Here is a 24,765-nt window from a genome sequence, read left to right as displayed (position 1 = left end):
ATGCATCTCAAAACTTCAGAGGGCTTGAGGCACGTGTTTATTCTAACTGATTTACCTAAAATTTGTTCAGGATGATTTTCTTACCAATGTTCACCAAACTGGTGGGTACGACTGGCCAAAATCCAACTTTTGTTTATGAAGGGCCACCCTAGTACATATATAGCAGGTATTTGTAGTAAATATGATATTATTTTTAGTTTTTAGAGCTAAAGTTGAATGGTTTATAGTTACAATAACTTTTTACTGCAATTTCATTTAGATTATTGAAATTTTATGTAAATGTCAATTTTAGAATAGAATAAAAATATAATAGTTAGAAATGTCTTTTTAATAACATTTATGTGAAATGCAAATTATTTATTTATTTTTAATATTGTATTTCTGACAATTATTTTGCCATAAATATGGTTCTTTTTAAATACATTGCAAAAACAAACTAGAAAGATTGTATTGTGGGTTTTCGCATATTACTTGAATGCCAAGGATTAAGAATGAAACTAAAATTAAAAACAAGTAAGAGAGCTATATTCGCCTGTGCCGAATCTTATATACCTTATATGTTTTTAGGTAAACCAAATTTTTTTTCCTAAGTTGTTTTTTTTCATTTTTTTGAATTTTTTTTTCCAAATCTTATTTAAAATTTATTTTTTTTATTTTTTTGGGCGAAAAAAAAAATTCGGTTTCAAAAATTTGTTTTTTCCGATTTTGACCCTTGCAATTAAATATGAAAATAATAAAATTTTATTGCAAAAAGTTACAAAAATTCTTCAATTATTTATTTACACTATAATATTAAGGTGAATAATTCAGTTATTTACCTCAAATAAATAACAGTTTATACATATTAATGCCGCAAATAAACAGCACACAACTCAATTTATGAATGCATTTTTTTTTATTTCCTCAATTTTTGTCTGCCGTTTTTTTTTGTATTGTATTGGTTTTGATATTTATTATACAATTATTTTATGGTCGAAATAACTTAAATTTAATATGAAAATTTAAATGGTATGCATATGAAATTTTTACCAAGTGTGTGTAATATTGAAAAGGGGGTGTAAATTTTTCGCACAAAATTGCTTTTATTTTATGTGGGCAACATTTTGAAATTTTAAAGGGTAAAAAAAAATCTTCAGTTTATATTGTTTTATATATTTTGTTGGGGGTATTTTTGTTTGAGTCAGATATTTTTGTAAACATGTCAATGTGAGAGTTTACTTCGGTTACACCTTAATATAGAAAGGCCCTAACTCGTATTTTTTTGTTAGCCCAGATTTTCGTTTATTTCCATATATGGTCCGCTCATATGTCATATTTAGCCAAAAAATCTAAACTTAAAAAAACACGAGTTAGGGCCTTTCTATATAGTCATGCCAAAGTTGTTTTTTTAATTTTGTGGAAAATTTTTTTTTCGAAATGTTATTTAAAATTTATTTAAATTTGAAAAAAAATTTTTTGTTTTTTAAATTTTTTTTGGCGAAAAAAAAATTCGGTTTAAAAAATTTGTTTTTTTCGATTTTGACCCATTGTATGTCCAACTTACTTATATAGTCTTATATTCGACGTTGCAAATGTTTTTGAAACATCTATCATTAGATATCCATATTGTCTATATTAGTATTAGTTAGTAAAGATATAGGTCAAAAATAGTTCAAAAATTTGTTAAAAACATGGTACACAGGTTCTCTACACAGAGAAAACAAATTCGTGATTGCAATAGCGCAGCCCCTGGATCACTTTTAGGGCCTATTTTATTAATTTGAACTCGAATACTCCTTGTTTATGCGCACTTCAATTTTTATCCCGATCGGACCAGCCGTTTAGGAATGAAAAAATTATTTCCAAACAAATTGATTCTGACCCACTGTGGAACAGAGTATCCAAAATTGACTTGATTTCTTCTTGGCCTCATAAGATAAGCTCTTTTTGCTCGAAATCAATATCAATTTAATGGGGAATACTTTGAATGTTTTTATATTGTACAAATGTTTCAAAGTAAAAGCCAACAATTTGAAAAAATCACACATTTTTAAGTCATACACCCAATATAAAACTTATTTGGAGCAAAATTTGTGTAGATGTCTATATTAATTAAACAAATAAACAATTATGATCGATAAATTTCTATTTCGTGGGGACATTTATCGATTTAAACTTCATTCTTGGGCTGAAAAAAATGCATGTGTGAAGAATTCGAGCTGTACTTTACGCAGAAGGCTTACATGGACTGCCATCCAGACAGACAGGCGGGCGGGCGAACATCGTCTAAACGACTCAGAAATTTCCGAATCGATATTCGGACTTTAACCCATTTCACTCCGAGATAAAATTTTTATTTTTTTACTGAGCAAATATCTGGTCAAAAAATTTTTCCGATTTTTCGTTTTTCCAGAAAAGCCAGTTCAAGATTTCGAACAGTTAAGTTTACACATATGTGTTATCCCGCATTTGCATGTAAATCATGGTTTTTATATTTTATGAAACAGTTACTTATGTTGACAATAATTCCTCATGTTTATTATTTTAATTTTATTTTTTTTACTATCTTTAAAAATTAATTTAAAAAATGTCTATTTATAGACAATGTTTTTAATTTAATGTAATTGCAGAAATTTGCCGCTGGTAACGTAGGGGAGGGGGACAGTCACTTCGGGATATAGTTTTTTCTTAGCTAAAAGATGTGACTTAACATTCATACCAAAATTTATCCGAAATAAACACTTTTTTGAAAAATTTAATTTTTACTGTTCGAAAAATCGAACAGCGGAGCGTACTACCATTATGGTAGTGTAGGGTATAAAGATACTCGGGATTTTCCGGGAATAAAGAATTTTTTTAATTTCCTCCTGGGAGGGAAAAAGTCCGCGAAATTAATGGATTCAACAAAATTTTCCGTAAACTTTAACAATTTTATTATTTCAACAATAATGAGATTTATTGTTAGATTTGAAATTATATTTCCTTATTAACAATTTCCCTTTTAATTCATGTAGAAAATCTAAAACAATATTTCATTTTATAACAATTTATAATTCAACGATACTTACTCTCCCACTAACTTTTTCCCCTTAAACAAATAATAATTTATAAGCAACAAAATACACAAACAACCTGTTCAAATGTGACAAATTGTTTTTGCTTCTTGTAATAAATAATTTTATGTTGGAGTAAGAGAGCAGTTGCTAAAATCACTCAGCACTTGTTTGCAAGTGTCTGTCTGTTACTCTCAATTTAACTTGCACAAACAAAAACTCTTAAACTTAAAGTGAATTTTACTCTCTAGGCCAAAATTCACATAAAACTTTTTGTTAAATAAACAGAGAAAAACACAACATTTTATTAACAAATGAATAACTGACTAAAAAGGCATGAAAGTTTTCAGCTTGTATGTTAAACATAAAAATGTTTATTTCAGAAATTTAAATAAGTGTATGATTGTCTGAATGAATAAACGACTGGCTATATGAGTATGAGCTTGTTAGATGTTAGAATTTAGACATAATTTATATTTAATTTTTTTTATAACATTTTCTGTGTTCTCTTTATGGTTTTTTTTTGCAGACAACAACAGAAACAAAATTTATGAGGCTGTGTTTTTATGGACTTCCTTTTTCAAACAAACACTAAATAGAAAATACTATTTTCCACCAGAAACACAAACAAAAACAAGGGACATTTATCATATTTTTTATTGCGGCGTTAAAGGAGAATAAAAATATTCATACAATACTTTTTTTGGTTTTTTCCGTTTCGGTTTGGCGTTCCCTTTGTTAGCGGCTGTCGGGTAAGTTTGTAAAAATTAAATTATGTTTTTATACAATAAAAAAATGCTTTACTTTTGAAAAGTGTGAAAATTTATAAGTAAAGTGTTTAAATACCAAACACTTCATGATACTTAAACGGAAGTTAATTTAACATAATTTTTTTTGAGGTTGTTACTAATTTATGCTAGAATTGTAGGACTAACAGAAATAAAGAATTTATTTTCATAAGAATTAAGTACTTTTTATATGCAAAACTATGTTGTTTACTATAGAGCAAAAGTTTTAAGTCCACTTCAGTTTGTTTTAAATTTAAAGACTTACAAATAAAGAATAATTTAATTCTTATAAAAAAATTAACCAACTGTTCACCTTGCAATTAAATATGAAAATAATAAAATTTTATTGCAAAAAGTAACAAAAGTTATGCAGTTATTTATTTACACTATAATATTAAGGTGAATAATTCAGTTATTTACCTCAAATAAATAACAGTTTATACATATTAATGCCGCAAATAAACAGCACACAACTCAATTTATGAATAAATTTTTTTTTATTTCCTCAATTCTTGTCTACTCTTGTTTTTTGTATTGTATTGGTTTTGATATTTATTATACAATTATTTTATGGTTGAAATAACTGAAATTTAATATAAAAACATAAATGGTTTGCATATGAAATATTTACCAAGTGTGTGTAATATTGAAAGGGGGTGAAAATTTTTCGCACAAAATTGCTTTTATTTTATGTGGGCAACATTTTGAAATTTTAAAGGGTAAAAAAAAATCTTCAGTTTATATTGTTTTATATATTTTGTTGGGGGTATTTTTGTTTGAGTCAGATATTTTTGTAAACATGTCAATGTGACAGTTTACTTCGGTTACACCTTAGTATAGAAAGGCCCTAACTCGTAGTTTTTTTGTTAGCCCAGATTTTCGTTTATTTCGATAAATGGTCCGCTTATATATCATATTTAGCCAAAAAATCTAGACTTAAAAAAAAGACGAGTTGGGGCCTTTCTATATAGTCATGTTTTAATTTTTTCAGATAAACGCAGGGAAAAAATATGACTGTGGTAAACATAATTTAAGAGAAACATATTATAATACGATTTATGATTGTAGTCCAAACATATTATGATCACTATTGGTATCATAAAATATCATATTATTGTAAAAAATCGTCGTAATATCATTGTCATAAATGAACATAATATATTCTGAAGTAATTAAATTATGGTCCAAAGATATCGTAATATGATTCAAAGTAATCATATTATTATGATAATTTACATTTGGAAATACAAAATTTTTTATTTTTTAACTTCCCAATTACAAAATTCCCAATTACAATATTATTGACAATAAATACTGTTGATGTATTTCTTTATTGACAATCCCCAAATTCTGGATGACTGTGATTTTGTATATTAAAATCAACTTTCCGAAGCCATCAAATATCTTACATAAAATCGAGAAAATCGGGCAACAAATGGCACAAATATAAGCAAAAAACCGTTCACAATATTTGTGTCTCCAACATTTTTTTCACTAATATGTTTTTCATCCGAATGTTGATTCAACCATGCCATCGATCCAATTTACAAATTTCCGATACCCGTCACCCAACGTAGTCGCGAGCGGAGAATTCCGAATAAAAAATTTCCATGATATCTCACACACACTTTGTTTTATATAAATTTGAAGAAAGGAAGCGCTTAATGTATTATAATAAAAATACTCGTTCACTCTTTCTAATAATCGCTGATGTTTTAAAAATTAATCGATCAATCGAATAATTAAAAAATCGATTATGAATCGATTAAAATAAAACTCCAATAATTACCAACTTTATTTTTTACTATTTTTAAGAGATATGATTACAGTACGTATAAGTGATAATTAATGTTTCAATTTAACACTCATACGTTACCATATTGCTGTATAAACATAAATTTACAAAACAGAAGCGTAATACATGATTAGTAAATCCCTTTTTATTTGCACTTGAGTTTAATTTACAAAAATTAAAGGTGCAAAATGTAACAAAAATTAAAGGTGCAAAATGTGGACATTTCGAACATTAAGTACACGTAATAGGTATAACTGATTTTGACTCTGTTTCTGATTTCAAATCCAATATATTTGTACGTTATCTTAGTAGTAATGTCGCAGGTGATTTTTCTAAAATGGCACTAGAATAATTTGCAATATGATTCTAAAGGATCAGTTAAATTGATAGATGACATAAGTAGTTTGGTATTAATTTAAAAAAATCAATTTCTTTTACATGTGTTACAAAGTTAATGGCAAAACAAATATGTATAACGAAACGTTGATAGTAATAGTAACAAAAATAGTTGACTGACCCTGGCAATAATAAAAAAAGGGTTAAAAATGAACAAAACTAAAGTGGTCTTGAAAAAGTGTGCTAAATTTTTTAAGACACTTCAGATAGAAAAGATTCTTTGCAAGTAAACAGCTGTGTGTACAACTGATTTGTGTACGGACTGAATATGCTAACGGTATCAGTTTTATTTGAATTTGAGCATAAACTCTAGTTTCCATTCATCCCTACAATAAGTGTAGTGTTTATGTCTGTATTTGAGTTTGAAATTAGCCCTATTGTTTGGTTTAAGAAAAAAAGGTTGATTTTATGTTAGAAAAAGAAAAAAAGTGTTGTTCGATTTTCTAATGTCAAATATTGTCTATTATATGCAGGCTTTATTCAACTTTTATTGGTTTTTGTTGGATCTATAAATTTTATTGTTTAATGGTCTTTTTATCAACTGTTTGTTATAAAAGTTTTCTTTAGTAATTTTCTTTTTTCGTCTGTATTTATGTTTCTCCAACTGTCAATGCTAATGTAATGTGAAATAAACATTTTACATGTTTGTTTATGTTTTTCAAATATTTGTATTGGATATGGGGTTAAAATTTTACGAAAGTCGCCTTCTTTTACCAATGGACATAAATAAACAAATGCAGACATATGATGGACATTAGGGTAGCTCCAGAAATGATGATGTAGAAGTTTTTATCTAATTAATATATAAAAAGTTATAAAAAAGTGGAACCAGAAAGAATTTTACAATTTCAACAGAATCACAAGCATGTGATTTAGTTAAAAATCCAAATAAAATTTTTGTAAAAAATGTTCGTTGTGTTACTTGGAAGTAAAAGTTTATGCTGTTCGATGCCGCTTTGAAGGGCTTTTCGTAATGTTAATGAAGTCGTGTATGATTCCTTTGGAACAAATTTGAGAAAAATCCGACAGACCTGAAAATGTAACTGCGTTGTCCTTAAACGTGTTCTGGTTTAGGCTAGAACAACTATATTATGAATTCCACCAAACAGCACAGAAAAATGGATACTTCCATTTTTATTTTATTTAATTTATTTATTTAATTTCGAAAAACTCACGACTTTATTCACGATACTTTTTCCAAAAACTAAAATCAGGAATAGAATCGCGAGTTTTTCGAAATTAAACAAAATAAATAAAGAGTAATGATCAAAATCGGAAGAATAGAAGTAATTTTTTTTATAATGTGTGATGGAATTCATAATATTAAGAAATGATATCTTTAAAATAATAACTATTTGTAGCAGAAACTTTAACATTGGAGTCACCCTAATTTAAAAAGTTTGTGGCTGAATCCTTTGCAAATTTTATTGTTTATTTATGTTCTTTCCTCAAACAAAACCTAAGTCATTTTTGTTTTTGAAACTGTCATGCTGTAAATTGCAGATTGTACAAGTTAACTTATAAATTAAGTATATGATAGTATTAAAGAAACCATCTGGCCAACAAAAATTATCTTAGTTATTGCCTTCGGATATGTGATGCTCATGGAATTTTAAACACAAAGAAAGGCCTTTATTTATTTTACATATTTCGGTTTTATTTTATTTTTATTTCGGTTTGTGTTGGCCATAAAAATTTTATAGTTTTTAAGGAAATAACTTACGAAAATTTTATGCAAACAAACCATGTGCTAGTGATAAATTTTTTCTAATTATTATAGATGGGAGATAAGTAAAAAGAAACCCTAAGTAAATTTGATTAAAAGAAAGGCTCTCACATTTTTAACAACTTTCCTCTATAAGCATTTAAAAATTTACAGTTTCAGCATTAATAGTTTTAGTATTTGTCAGCCAAGTTTTTTGGAAGTAATTAAAATAAATTATAAATCTACATAGATAAAATAACAGTTAATTTGATAAATTTATAGAGATTTACAAATCCATTATTAAGCTTCTGTTTTGTAAATTAATGTTTATACAGCAACATGATAACGAATGAGTGTTATAATGGAACATTAATTATCACTCATACGTACAGTAATCATATCGCTCACATAATGTATGATAAATCGGGTTTTATTTTAATCGAATAAAAGTTCATAATATGTTTTTTATTCGAGTGCTCGAGTAATTTTTAAAATATCAGCGATTATTCGAAAGAGTAAACGAGTAAAAAATATTATTCGAATAATTTTATAAAATACATATATTTAAAACCAGAAAAAGATATTAATTTTTTTGTTAACAATTAATAAAAATAAAAAATTCATAATTTATTAAGTGGATTCACAAGGTGTTTTACCATGTCATATTGTCATAATGCTTTCATATTTCACAAGGGTTTAAAAATTTTATTATGTATTGCCTTTCAAGCAAAAAATTTGCTAAAAAAATACTATTCTGTATGATATGTTTATTGTGCTATTCGAACCAAGCAGCAGATAACTAGGCCGAACGCATAAGGGGACAAGACAAGCCGCGTAGTCATGATGACATGATAAGATACCTTGTGAATCCACTAAATATATTCATTAACCCTTTCACCACCATAAGACTATTTGGATAAAAGTAATAATTTTGACTGTGTAATGTTAATCAGTTAGCGGCAAAAAAACATATTTTGGAATTAAAACAAAAAAAATTTAACGGATTTACTGGAATTTTGGTCGTTCCCCATACTCATGTTTATTGACTATATATCAATGCATGCAACATGAATGATGATTTTATAACTTTTTGTAACAAAAAGACACTTAGCAGTCCGAATATATGTATATCGCAATAAAAAATTTAAAAAATCAATTTTACACTTAAAAATATTTTTGCACAAATCTTGAACACAGTACCAAAATAAAACTGTCAATTTTCAAAGACAATAAAAAACAAGTAAGAGAGCTATATTCGACTGTGCCGAATCTTATATACCCATCACCAAATTATACTTTAAAATAATTTTTTTTAAATATTTTTAGGTAAACAAAATTTAATTTTTTTTTAATTGTTTTTCAAAATTTTTTTTTTGAAATTGCTTTTAAAAAAGTTTTTTAAAAATTTTTTTTTTTAGTTTTTAAATTTTTTTTGGTAAACAAAATGTATGACAAAAAAAATTTTTTGATGAAAAAGAAATTCGGGTTAAAAAATATTTTTCCCGATTTTGACCCATTGTAGGTCCAACTTACTATAGCCTTATCTACATCGTTGCAATGGACTTTGAAATATCTATCATTAGATATCCATATTGTCTATATTAATGACTTAGTAATCCAGATATAGATCAAAAATGGGTCAATAATCGAGGTTGTGCCGGTTTTTTGCTCATATCTCCGTTATTTATGGACCGATTTTGCTGATTTTAAATAGCAAACTTCTCGAAAGCATGTCTGACAGAATTATTGATGATTTGGATCCCCAAGATATCTGGGGTCTTCAGAAAACTGATTTCAACAGACAGACGGACATGGCTTAATCGACTCCGCTATCTATAAGGATCCAGAATATATATACTTTATAGGGTCGGAAATGAAAAATGTAGAAATTACAAATGGAATGGCAAACTTATATATACCCTTTTCACGAAGGTGAAGGGTATAATAAAGCTATAACCGAACTTGTTTCAATCTAAACACATTAATAAGAGACACTTTTACGAACTAATTAAAATTAAAATGGCACCCATTCTTTTTTTCGTTGTTTAGTTATTCAATATTTTCGTTTTGGAACACCGGTGTCCCCATGGTCGTCAAAGGGTTAAGTCCTTCTTCCTATCTGTAAATTTAAATACCCGTAAAACAAAGTGTGTGTTAGCCAGCATCGATATTTTTTATTCGTTTGAAAAGCCTATTGATATCATTATTTATGGATATTGAAAATATTCGCAACAGCTTTGCTTGTGACCCACATCCGAAACGACCAATGTTCCATTACCCTGAAACATAAATCAAGCTCAATTCGACGGATGGCATTGGTTATCTTGGCGTTTCTCTCAGAACAGTGGTATCAACCAATACACCGCATGAAAGAGTGTAAGGTAGTCACGCTCGACATTTCGGAAGCGTTTAAGAATGATGGACTAGTTTCGAAATTGATCTCGTTCGGTGTCGGGGTAAAATTTTACCGTTTTATTTCTAGTTTTCTTCCTTACTATAAGGGGTTTGCTCCGAAAACTTAAAATTGAGCTCTAGAGTCCCCTTCACCATGAGTGGCAAGGGTATATATAAGTTTTTCATTTCTACATTTTTCATTTGCGACCCCACAAACTATATATATTCTGGATCGTTATAGATAGCGAAGTCGATATAGCCATGTCCGTTTTTCCGTCTAGCCGTATGTTCGTCTGTCCGTCTGTCCATCTGTCTATCTGTCCATCTGTCTATCTGTTCATCTGTTCATCTGTTCATCTGTCCATCTCTCCGTCTTTCCGTCTGTATGTTGAAACCAACTTTCCTTAGCCCCCAAATAACTTACAAACATGATTGATACATAAATATATCGGCTCGGTTGCTATTTAAAATCGAGAAAATTGGCCCACAAATTGCCGACACCGGGACAACCTCAATTTTTGGCCTATTTTTATCTATATCTGGATTACTAAGTCATTAATATAGACAATATATCCATATTGTTATCTAATGAAAGATATTTCAAAGAAAGATATTTCTGGAAAAATAACTTTGAACCCGAATTTTTTTAACAAAAAAATTTTTTGTCGTACATTTGTTTCACTAAAAAATTTTAATTTTGAAAAAAAAAATATATTCAAAAACAATTTTGAAAAAAAAACTTTTAAATTTTGTTTACCTAAAAATATTTTAAATTTGTATTTTAAAGTATAATTTGGTGAAGAGTATATCGTCTCCTTAATAACAGAATCAGTTATGTAGATTCTTATTTGCAAAAAAAAGCAATAAAAAAATAATTATTGTTTTATTGAGTGGACGATATAAGATATAAGCCGAAGATAGCTCTTACTTGTTTAATTTAAGATTAATGATTTACTAAAAATCACTTCAAATCCAATTTATTACAGTAATATTTGCCTCTCATATTCATTTGACCATATCCCAACACTTTCTGAGATTAAATACTCAATAATGAATATGGATGACTCGATAAATCGTGACCTTACAAAGAACTAAAAACTCTGTGTTGTCTATTGACACAAAAAAGTTGCGAGATTTCACAACAATGAATTAATAATAGATTTCCAGCACGGGCTCTAGTGCTGCATTTGTTCCTAAATTTTGCTTCCAAAGCAAGCCAATTTCTTAAGCTTACATCTAAGGGACATACTAACTTGTCGTTATAATTTTCCTCACATAATCTCTTTCTGTTCTATGGTCTTGCTTTTAAAACATTTATAAATTTTAAAGATTTGCAGCTGAAAACAACTAACAGCTTCATTCAATGGTTTTAGATTTAATCATTGAAGAAATTTAATTTATATGGTTCTTATACTGTCTTTGCTATTGTCATTGCTTCTATTGTCTTAATAACAATTTAAATGCACAACACATGCCACCCCAAATGGTTCGTTCGTTTTCATACATTCAAACCAAGACTGCCAACATTTTCAATAAATGATAGACATCAACCACTATGAAATGGAATTTATTTGAAGTGTAAATTCATGAATGAATTTTGTATCATTTCATTATTCTCCAAAATAGATAATGACTTAAATATTCATTTCGTAAAGCCCGTATTTTACACAATAGAATAAAGCTAAAGGAAGCCCAAATACTGTAATACTTCCACCATTTGAACAGCTAATCAAGAGAAACAAATATTTCATTCTACAGACACACATTTCTACATAAATACTAGTAGATAAAAGCAAAACAAAACGCAATAATGAAACAAAGATTAAAAAAAAATGATGGAAAATAGACATTTAATTTATTTGGCAAATGTATATTCCATTGTTAAAATAAGTCGTTTGTGCTAATGTTAAGCATTAGAAAGATATATGTATGAGAGAGAGTGTGTGTATAACAGTAACAATTTGATACTCAAACCCACATAATTGCCATGTATAATTGCCACCATCATTAAGTGTATATGTTGCAAGGTAAGGTAACAATCATTGTAAGATTTTCCTTCCTTCCTTCCCTTTCTCAAACAGCAGCAGTTACAATAGAATAACAATCATTCTTACCGTTTTTTTAACTTAGAGAATAAATTAAATAGATTTAGTAAAATGCTTTCTTAAAGCAAAACAAAAAATAGACAAGGTAGGAGAAGTTTTTGTATTGTTTAGAAGAAAACAGTCAAACTTGTTAAAAATCTATGTGTGTTAAAAGAAAACGTTCAGGGAACTGGCAACAGCAAAAGTTAAAGGAAATGAAGATACAAACAGACACACACACGCACGCTTACAATCAAATAAACATGAATTGGCAAAAAATTTATGCACAGTGGGGAAATTGATACTAAATTTTATCCAAATTTAGTTTGAAAAGGTAATCATTAAAATGAATATTTTGTATTAAATCAGGTTTACTTACTTCACTTTATATGGCTATTTCAAGAAAAATAGTACGCCTGCTATTCCTTGTTTCTGTATGCTGGAGCCAATTGGAGACACCAAATGGTTTCAGATGTTGTTGCACCTGTTTATTCCAACGGGCATTAGACCGCCCTTTTCTACATTGCCCATAGGTGGGTTCTTAATTGTATACTTTTAGAGCTGGGTCGTCATTATGCATTCGCCAAAAGAGCACGAACCAGTGAATTCGTTGGACTTTAATGCGCTTGACTACATCTACTTCGACGTAGGTATAGCTCGTACAGCTCATTGTTCATTCTAATTCTGAATCCATCATCAACGCATATAAGGCCGTAAATCTTACAGAGAATTTTTCTCTTATACATCATGTTTCAGCATCATAGAGCAGGATGTTCATAATGAACAATTAAACAAATTTTAGTGTGATCTTTGTCCTTCGAGAAAGGACTTTACTTCTTAATTGCCTTCTAAGCGCAAAGTAACTATGGTTTTTAATTTCCCGACCTTTTTCGATTCCCGGGAATCGGTGTTTTTTTTCTACATTCCCGGGTACCCGCTATTCCCGAAATATATAATGATAATATAAATGTAAATTAATATTATAGCCAAATTTCATATAAAAACTTTGTGTTATAATCACTATATATCAGAGCTTCGTATTAATTAATTCAATTTAAGCTTAATTCACTAAAATCTTAATAAGTAAATATAAAATATCAGCCTTTCATTCCGTAAATCCCTTCCCAACATCTAATTTTTAGCTTGATTCAAAAGCTTTTGTATAAATTGAATTATTTTCGAAGAATGTTTAAATTTTTGTTAATTTAAATCTACTACAAATTGTGTTCAAATTAGTTTTCTTCATTTAGTTTTGTTTTGCTTTTAATGACTTACATAAGGAATTATAAAAGATTGTCGAAAGCCTTTTTGTTATAGATTTGAATTGAAGAAAAATTTAATCATTCAATACATTTTTGAATCTATTTGTTATGGATTTGAAGAAATGTCTAATGATTCAATAAGAAATTAATTCTATAAATAAAGAATTTCAAGGGAATGAATTCACTAAGTAATGAATTCAATACATTTAACTGAATCGTTAGGAGATAAAATTTATTTTGATGTCGAAAATGAAATTTAGAATTAATTCTTTCTATATGTAACAAACATATGTTTTCATAAAAAAATAAATAATACAGCCGAGTAATTAATACAGAACAACATAGAAGTGTGGACTTGATCGTACTATTTAAAAAAAAAGCTTTGTTTTAGCGTCAAAAAATAGTAAAAACGAAAATTGTTAAGGTGCTATTTAGAGTGACTAGGCACGTTCAGAATGCATTGCTATGTTCTCAGAAGTTGTTCAACTTTACCGTGTCTACAAATTGGCTAAACATTGTTAGTGAAAAATTAGGAGACCCTGGAAGTTATTCTAAAAAAAATGTTCTTCTTATATTTTTTCAACAAAAGTGCACGAAAAAAGCTATTTTTTGGAAAAAGAAATATTAACAAAATTTATTTGCGGACTCTTTGCTATATTATTGCCATATAAAGTTAAGCTATATCACAAAGTCTGAATTAGCTGTTAACGAAAAACTGATGACACCTTTTTTAGAGGCCCCACTGATATTCAGAAACTTTAGGGGCCCATAAAAAAAATCGGTCACCAAAATGGACAAACTGAGTATATGGTCTTACTACCCTTTGGTAGTAGAGTATAAGCTAAAAACTCTCAAAAAAATTAAATTTATTTGGTGAAAAAAATAAAGTATTCTTTGTAGTTTCGTCAGTTTTTAATTCCCGGGATTCCCGAATAAAAATCCCGAGAATCGGGTAGTGAGAAATTGGTAAAATTACCGCGAAATTTGTCCCGGAAATTCTCGGGATAGAATCCTTAAAAGTAACATATATTGGCAAGAGTTATTCTCCTCTTGATTTCTAGACTGAATTCAATGTTGTTAGTAACACTGACAGAGAATTTTCCCAAGTTTCAGCACGATAGAGCAGGTCGGTTAAAATTAGCGATTTGTATTTACAGTGTGATCTTCCTCCTTTGAGACAGGACTTTACTACTTAAGTGCCTACTAAACCCAAATTCACATCTATTAGCAAAAGTTATTCGCTACTCGACTTCGAGGCTGAGTTCTTTTTTGTTAGTAGCACTGGCACCTAAATAAAGGAAGTCTTTAACAACCTAAAAGTTGTAATCATCGAAAGTTTTACGCAGTTCGATACATTGCAACGTTTTACTACTCGAAATAAAGTACTTCGTTTTAGTTTACTTAAATTTTAGTCCCATATTATTTGACTGCTTTTCGAGTTCTACAAAGGCTTTACTTAAAGCTCGTGCGTGGCGACCAATGATGTCGATGTCATCAGCATATGCAAGCAGCATGGTACTTTTGTTGTAGATAATATCTTGCAATATCTTCTCCATTATAGTAAATTAAAGAAATCACACGATAAGGCATCGTATTGCCTAAAAGCTCTCATTTTTTTAAAGGGGTTGGAGAGGTTTGCTCCGAGAATACCAATTGCAGGAATACCAAGCTCAGACATGGCGATACAAAACTTTTCTCTTATTGAATGCAGCTTTATAGTTGACGTATAGATGGTAGGTGTTCTACCTCGGTGCAAATGGTAAGTTATTTCTTGTGAATTGGGCCAAGTACACTGAGGTTCCACTCATCTGATATGTATTCTTGAGACCATATCTTACACAAGATTTGGTGTATGCGCCTTACCAACTATTTGACTCCGGTTTTAAACAGGCATGCCATTGGCGCCAGCAACTTTGTTATTCTTCAACCGGGCTTTAGCTGTTTGTATCTCAATATAGTCGAGCGGCGGTATGCCGATGCCGTCATTGTGCGGAATTTTCATTTTCGGGATTGTTGACTTCATCGCCTAACAAAATTTTATAAAAATGCTTCTTACATAGCCTCAGTATGACTTGTGCAGTCTGAAGCCTTCTTTTGAAAGAATTACAGTGTTTCATTCCAGTCGTAGTGCATCTCAAGTTCTTTATACTCACTCCTTTCTTGTTCATATTTTTTCCTTCTGAACAGGCGAAACTCATCCTTTATTTTCTACCTATACAACTGGGTCGCAGAATTCCTTTCAACTTGCGCAGCAGCTGACTATTAAATGAAGTTGCTCTGAATGCATAATTTTTCTCTAAAAATTGTTTGAAAATTGAAAAAGTTGGGAAACTTTTTAATGCCATCAAATGAGGATCTAAGTCTGTGATGTGGACCATTCCAGTAATTACACTAATTTACTATGGTAAAATCTGGATTTGTGCGTGTCAAAATATCATTTATTCTTAATTAAAGTAGGGTTTGTCTGATATACTTTTTTTGGCTTCTAATTGAAAACGATCGGCAGCAAAACTACCTAAACCAGGCTAATTCCCACAGCCACTAAAGAAATTGAAAACTTGGCGCAATAACCAAAACGCAGAAACTGATTCGCTACGCAAAATGCCAAGATTTTCGTGTGACAAACTACTATACGAGCAACGCCTTCATATTAAAGAAATTACTGCTCCCCCGGAGCATTAATAGCTTTTGGTCATTCGTTAAAAGAGTCAAGGATAATGTTAGTTCCTCAAATCCAACTCCTTTTATGGAGTTCACTGACCCTTTTAGCTGAATTATTCGCAAGTCATTCTCCCTTGCCGGAAAGTCATTAACCACTGCCCGAACTTCTTTCGAGCTCGTGCTGTAAAACTGTTTTTTTAGGATCTCAACATATATAAGTCTTCTCGGCCAAATGGTATATCTTGAAACAGTGTTAGTGTCGTTCCATTCACCGTTTTAGGGAAAGTAAATTGATGGCTCTAGATATTATCAAGGCGTTCGTTAGAGTGTGGCTTTTGGTGACGGTAATAATTTATCTTGATTTATATTGAGCTTTTTTGGAGATCGCACTATACAAGTTGTTATAGATGGAATCTCATCAAACGAGTGCATGATAAAAGCACAAGGCTCGGATCTATTCTATTCCTTATTTTTTCTAAACAACCTTCTACGTCAAACTTCCAACCCTATCTATTATTTTGCAGATTACAGAAAAATTTGCAATCCTATTCATGGTATGGCCAGTACTTTAAAGTCTATTTCGGTAATTATTGGTGATAGTAGGGTATCCAACTCAACTGACTGTTCTATCGGTACTGCAATGGAATGTTTTCTGATGTTTTTCGTTCTTTAGCCGTACTGTCCGTATGTGGAACAAACTTCTCGGTGAAGTCTTTCCTGTCATTTTCAATGTAGGAAAGTTTAAATCGAATGTCTACAAACACTACTCCCTTTTTCCTCCCTCCTCTAACCTATTTTCGTAGTTCCAAAACAAAGCTTTGCATGGGTGGGGGTCATATCTTGAGTTCTGGTCAAAGAAGAAAAGAAAAATTTAATATTTAATTTAAATATTGAGTAAATTTTTAGAAACCCTTGAAAATAAGCTACAAATTATAAATTACATTAAGCATTATTATCTCTAAACAGTCCCACTGTGGCAAATAAATAAAACGAAAATACTTCACCACACGTACAAATATTTATATCCGTGTGCGTGAAACAATGCGTTTAGATGATCATGTGCGTGACAAAACCTGTTTGACTGACAAGTCTAACAGGAAGAAGTCATGTTTTGTTCTTGTGTTCTTTACGGTGTGTGTCATGATGGATGTGTTTGTATTGTTTGCAACACCGGAAGCTGGTTGTATTTCATGTTATTTTGACTTTGTTTAACAACAACATTCATGAATTTTTATTTTGAAGTTAAAAGAAACATAAATTGCTCTACTTTCTAAAACCACATAAAAGTTAAACTTATCTGGCTGCAAAATCATAACAAAAACTTGAGACAGAAATCAGCGATTTAAAAGTTAAACAAAAACTTTTCAAAAACAAAGAAAACTGTCAAATAGAGAATATTATTTAAATAGAAAACAAAAAGTTTTTTTGAAGAAAATTTTCTCAAAATCTAATAAAATTAGAGACGCTAAATTTATACATTATTCTACATTTATTCACATAATTTTGGTTAAAGATATTTCTATAGAACAATTTATTTGAAAATTTAAATAAGCTTACTCAAGTTTTGTTGCATACTTTTTTTTAAGAAATTTTCTCACTTAGGTGCCAGAAGATACTTTTACAGTATCCAGCATCAATGTTGGAAAACCTGAGTGGCCAAAAAACTCAACTTATTTATTAGCTTTCCCTTTCTTTTACATCAAAAAAGCTTTTTTGAGTTAGATAATAAAGAAATTTAAATCCTGAGTTGTTTTCTAAGCAGATGATAACTCAGATAGTGTAAAGGTAGCTTTATATTTTACATTCATTCGTTTGTTTTTCAATGAATTTTTTATTGTATAAATATTTTGCTATTTATTTTACATTTCTTAACATCTTCCTTAGAACCTTCTTGTCTATTTATTTATAAATGTTTTTATTTCCTTTTATTTTTCCTTTCGAAAAAATTTCAATTTACAAATTAATTTGAACGTGAGCTTTATTTTTACAATTGAATTCAGTGTAATTTTCCACTCAACTCCCAACTAAAAAAAATAAAAAAACAGCTTGTTTCTTTTCTGTGACCATTCATTCATTCATTCCTTCATTCATTTTATAAATATTTTCTGTGGTTATTGCAGATTTCCTTGTTCGTTCATCAATATTTATGGTTAATTTTACTTTGGAAGAAAAAAAACTTTTCATCCATTCATCTTATTTTCCACAGCGTTGGTTGAATTTTAATTGAATTCTTAAGATTCTTCGTTTTTCTTTTACATTTTTATTTAGTTTATAGCTCTTAATTGGGTCACTTTCCGAGGGGCTGTTAATCAAGTTACAGCTGCCAGTGCAGGGAGTGTAAGTTGCACAGCATATTAGAGATATAACAAGGAATTTGTTGTAACAACTTACAAGTAAAATTAATTAATTAATGAGTTCGCTGTTGTTTTAGCAAAAGCAAATAAACTTTATATTTAGAAGTAGAGAAAAAACTTGGAAAAAGTTTAAAATTTACCTGACCGTGAAAACATGAGTTTAATTGGATAGAAAATTGCTTTGAAAATGTGTGGAATGATGTGACAAAGTTTTTAAAGGGCACATGTTTTTCTCATTCTATAAGTGGTGTGTGATATATAGAAATAAGGGATATTTGTAGGTACATGGAGGTACTACTCCATGAAGATTGTTTTAAAACTCAAAAATAGCTTAGGAGCTACTTTTGCAGAAAATTCAATGCGTTTGCGCTCTGCAGGATTCATTCGAAAGAACTTGAAAGGTGATTTTGTATATCTGATGTGAGCTTGAACTCTATTAAAGAAAATGGTTTCCTTAAAATAACCCAGTCTCATTAGCTCAAATATTATTTTTTTTTAAATTGTTAAAAATTCCCATTTTTGCTAAAACTTTGAGAATATTTATATATGTATGTTTAAAAAAATTGTGTATATGAGTATATATGTATATGGCTTAACACTTGAATGTCAGTAATAAGTAATTTCTTTATGATAAAGTATGTACTACTGCTCTTAATCAAAAACAAGTCGACAACTACAACAACATGTAGACATGAGTTCGCTTACATACATATATGTACTACAACTACAAATATGGAAGGACATTAACTTGAATATCCCAGCAGTTAGGCAAGTAATCAATGCATCCTTTATAGTCAGTAATTGTCTCTAATATCTGATCACTTGGCAAACTGCAAGTGATTTACTTTGGATTGACAGCAACTGTCACTTAGGGGTCTCTAAGTAATCTAGAGTGTAGTTATTGACTATACTGATATCTCCTGGATGAAGGTTTATTTACAAGCAATCGGTTATTGGACTGTTTATCACATGTCTTGTTAACTAACTATTTGAGGTAAATCGACACCCCCACATGTTAAAATATCTAGCTATGTAGCTGAAAAAAGTAACCAGTTAGGTAACTAGTAAGGTAATTGATAGGGTATTCGAATTATTCGGTTTTTCTCTTGTTCGAAGAAAACGAATAATTCGAATGTGAGATTTTATCGAATTATTCGAATAATTAAAATTTTTTTTTAAAGTAAAGACTAAAGTTTAGATATCGGTTTTATAATATTTTATTGTTAAAGAAAAACAAAAACTAACGTTAATGTTAACAATTCAAGTATTGATAATGTTAAAAAACATTCGAAAACAAAGTCCATCATTAAATTTTCATCAGGAATATTCTGATCAGTATAACACCCGAACAATCTACAAAACAATTGACTAGCAAACCCTTTACTTTCCGTTTTGGAGCTATGCTTTAAAAAATTTGAGCTAGTTGGACATGATCATGAATTCAAATACAATATAAACGTATTAAGAACATTTATTCGGGTTTTAAATTGAGTAACTTATTCTTTAGTAAATTAATTATTCACTATTTCTAAATTATTTATAACAAATTGTGTTATACATCAAGCTCTATCAACGTTGCCGAATCTTTGTTTAATAAATTTGCTTGGGGAATTACACAATAAAGGGAATCTGTCCAAAGTTTGATATCATTGTCAGTGAACGTGGCTAATTTGAAGTCAGACAGTGCATGATTGACGCAGTTACAAATACGCAAAAACTTTTTTAACATGTTAGATAAAGATGTTCAACGATGTTCCAAATCATGTATAAGACGAACTCCATGCTTTTCTTGCAACAAAACGTTAGTTTGCAATATTTTATCATTCGATTTATTAAATATTTTTACGTACGCGGTTAATAACATCACTTATATACATATATTTTAAGATCATGGCCTTCATCTATTTCAATCTAATCATTGTAAATGTCATCCTCAATATCACTTTCGACGACCGTTTCAAAATCACATTCTCCATCACATTCAACTCCACTTTAATCTAAGTTAATATTTTGATTATTAATTGCGATTCTTCTAATATTTCGCCAGCTAAATAACAAATATTTTATACCGTACCTTTTATTTTCATTGGTTCAAGTCTTAAGTTAAACATTTTGAAAGATTTGTTTTTAGAATTGTAACTTCTTGCAGTAATATTTATAAATTCATAGGAGGAGCTATCGGAACACTCATCTACAGTGATCGAAAGTCCCTTTGTCTTTAGTTATTTGTCGAATTTCAGAAACAATACAATTTTTGTGAGTCATTATTAGTTATTTAAATTTGAAATTATGAAACATTTTAAGCAATTTAATAAATTTAATTATATATGAGCATTTATTCGTTTTATTCGATTATTCTACATAAAATTGTTCGAATTATTCGTTATTTGAAAATGGCCATTTTTAAATTGTTCGAATAATTATTCGTACAAAATTATTCGATTAATCGAACGATCATTAGTCGAATGAATACCCTAGTAATTGTCTCTATGTAACCGGTACTTCTATAATATCTATTTTAATTTCAAATTGAAAATACAACCACGAATTTTGTGTACAAAAACATAAAAAAAACAAACAAAACATAACAATTCAACCAAAAAATAATAGCAAGTGTGGTATTTGAGATCCTTTTTGTATACACCTGTGAGTTTTATAGGATTTTAGTGAGATTTTCTGAAATAATCTTTTAAAAAAAGAATATAATTTAAATGTTTTCCTTTTAAACGTTTTTTTTTTTCTTTAGATTTAATAAAACTTGACTTGGAAAAACTATCTCGCTGATTGTAGATGTTGGAGAAATAGAAAGCATGATAAAGAATATTCAATATAAAAGTTCTTTTTTTAGTTTTTTCAAAGCACATAAAATCCTTCGTTATACCATTGGAGTCCTTTTTGTACACAGAAAAAAGTTTCAACATAAATATTATGATTCGAATTCATTGATTTCAATTCATAACATTTATAAATAATTTCTTAAATAGTATGATACTTTTAATATTTTAAGTTTTGAAATAAAATCTAGAAGGCTTGAAAAATATAATTTCAATTTCATTTTTATTTTTATGTTGTTCAAAAATTTTTGAAAATGGAAAATTTTTAGTCTTTCTATGATTTTCAGCTACAAAATAATATAAAAAGCGCGAAAATGATTAAATTGATTTAAGAGGATGAAATGATTTTATATTTATGAATGTTTTATTATGTTTAATGATAATTTTTAAGTTTCAGATATTCTCCTTTTTATCTTAAAATATTGGCCAATATATGGCTATTATGCAAATATTTATTAAAAAAATTAAGTAAAAAAAGCAAAAATTTCCGTCATGTAAAATTTTATAATATTTATGAACATGTTCTTATTTTGAATGAAATAAGTTTGGGAAAAAAAAGTCAAGTTCGATTAATAATATTTATTACAAAATTCATTCTAATTATGAATTTCTTTTTTCTGTGTATTGTTTTAGATTTTGAATACATTTAATAGTTTCGTTAAGTTCTGATAAAAGACTTATTTCAAAAAAAAGTTTCGTCTATACATGTAAATACAAATAAAGTTTGAAATACATGTAAATTAAATATGTCAGTTATTATACTCACTACTAGTGGTTGTTCGAAAAAATATGTATGTAATTTTAATTTGAAATTTTTGTATGTGAATTGAAACGGAAAAATAAATTCAAAAATGTGTTAAAGTGCAAAAAAAAGGAATTTCGGTTAATCGGTTAATCGACACAAATTAATCGGTTTAGTTGTTATTTGAAAATCGGCAGTTTTAAATTATTCGAACAGTTAACCGTCCAAAATTAATTGGTTAACCGATTAACGGTTAATCGATTGAATACCCTACTAGTTATGTAACTATTTGTCACCCTAAATGATAGGTAAAGTCACTAGTTCGGGACAGTCTCTTAGAACTGCTGGGATATGTAAATACGTAAGTATATTTACTTACATAAAATGTGTAAAAATAGTTTGGTTTTTCCTTTCTCACGTATTGTAAAACTAATATTCTACTAGCATTTTTGTGGTAACTGCTGTTTGACAACAGTTTTTGCTATAAAAATCTTCTACATACTGGTTAGTGTAATATATTCATGCATGTGTCAAGTTTTAAATGCATGTTTCAGTACAGATATACGTACATATGTTTACAGTTTGGATAATAGCAATAGAAATCCTTTTAGATTTATATTATGATAAATGCTACTTTAAATCTGGCTCAGTTATTCAACAACTTTATTTCCCTCGGTTAAGGAACTATGTTTGAAAGCCAACATTATTTGCAGTTGTCTGATTGTCCATGTACCTCACCGCTTAAGAGAATTCTGTTCAACATTGTGACCGCATAACTTTCATAATTTTTTAAATATTTTTCAACAATGTAACGAGTTGGTTTCTCGAGTAATCCCCTAAATTGTCAGCTTTCAAGCTGATTAATTTTTACTAATAAATCAGAAATTCGATGTAAAATTAACGCAAATAATTTAAGTTTATTTTCTATCTTTAAGTCGTTCCTCACCCCAAAACTTGACTGAACAACTATGTCATTTGGTAAGTATTTTATCTATTTGTTTTACAATATATTTGGGATCCCGCAAGAACAAACTGGACTAAATCGATTAAAAGGTTAAATACTGTATTATACCTGTGAATACATTTAAGCTTTTTTGGAATAAATTTCTTGTAAATCTAGTAAAAAATCATTAAGAGGGACTTGACCGATGGTGTTGAGTATTATAAGTAGTGAATTTCAGTTCTTCTATAATTTTGTAAGCAACTGTAATAATATTTCTGTATGCAGTTATTGCAACGATATAGGATGTAAACAAAATGTAATATGATTTTTTTCGCTTATTGTTTCATAACACGTTTTAAAATTTCATATAATAAACGAAAGTTTTTGCGCTAAAATAAAAATTTAGGACGTGCGAATCAAAAATCTTAAAATATAACCAGAAAATAAATATTGCCAGCAGTTTAACAAACTAAATCTAAAACAAATGTTAAAAGTTAATTATTTGTTTGGTTTATGTGATTTAAATGAATATTTTCATTTGTTGATAGCTAGTCAGGCTTAAAGATAGACAGATGTCAGTTTAGTGTCAGAGAATCTAGCATGAAGAAAGACATTTCAAAAATATTTATATTGAAAACATATGGCTTTATGATTATTAAAACATAACATAAATATAAAAGACTAAACTGAAATGACTTAACATTAATAAACATAATCATAAACCTAATGGATATTATACATACATTTATATATTATTAAATAAAACATTTCAAATTGATTTATAGTTATTTGCAGACAAATAACCTATAAACAATACGAAAATTTCAATAAGACATGAATGTTTAAGTCATTTTATGTTGCCTGATTTTTGCCATATCTTACAGTATAATTTCAGTTAAAAATTTCAGACGGATGACTATAGCTAGATCGTCTTAAAATTTCACAAGGACACAGAATATATATAATTTTGTGGGTCTGCGATGAATTACAAATGGAATGATGGTGGTCCGTGACTTTTTGAATGAAACACGGGTTTTTATGTAAAAATCATTTTATTTTGCAACATAGTCTTCTTTGAGTTCTATACAATTTATCCAATGTTTCTCCATTTATAGAGGTCATTAATATTTGTTTCTGAGATGATTTTCATCATTGGAGTCAAATCTCTTTCCGCTGATTAATTTATACAGGTTTGGATTTTTGTAATAGAAAGTGCAATAGAGAGGCCCTTAATAAACTAAAAATGTATTTTTGCCAGATGAAGTTTGATGACTGTATTTTTCGTGATTTTAAAAGTTGAGTGTCATTTTAACGCCAAGTGCCATTTAGGGTTAATTTCCATTTTTGCTATTATTAATACTTAATAATTAATTCATAAAAATCGGGCCAAAAATATATAATATTTTGCTAATTTTCCATGAGAAATTCAAAATATAGAAAAATTTGAATTTAGCCCTTCAGAATTTAAGGGTTAGCATTTTCCAATTTTAGTAAAACTTTCAGACTGTGTTTAACATAATATTCTGAATAGGTTTTACTTTAAATTCATGACAGTAAGGAAATTGGCCAAAAAAGTAGTTTTTCTTGAAAATCGCAAAAATTAAATCGCCGGTACGGAAAAACTATAGGAGGTATTGTTATACTTTTTTCATATTTTTATACTCTATTATATTCTAAATAAATCCCTAATGAGACGATCAAAAAATTCTGAAATTTGTTTAACAAAATTTGAAAATGGTGTTTTGAAACTGGCGTTAAAAAAAATTTTAGCCTAC

At 28.9% G+C, this 24,765-nt stretch overlaps 1 long non-coding RNA gene across 1 annotated transcript in view; it reads left to right on the top strand.

The window, feature by feature from the left end:
- LOC135956243 (uncharacterized) overlaps positions 1-24,765 on the top strand; it is a 143,079-nt gene that overhangs the window by 87,995 nt on the left and 30,319 nt on the right. Inside the window, exon 2 of the long non-coding RNA XR_010576367.1 lies at positions 3,562-3,784. This is a non-coding gene — a long non-coding RNA (uncharacterized LOC135956243). The remainder of the gene's footprint in view (positions 1-3,561; positions 3,785-24,765) is intronic.

Source organism: Calliphora vicina, chromosome 4 (assembly GCF_958450345.1).
Source record: "Calliphora vicina chromosome 4, idCalVici1.1, whole genome shotgun sequence".
NCBI classification, from domain to species: Eukaryota; Metazoa; Arthropoda; class Insecta; order Diptera; family Calliphoridae; genus Calliphora; species Calliphora vicina.
This window is presented reverse-complemented; position numbering and strand designations above follow the sequence as displayed.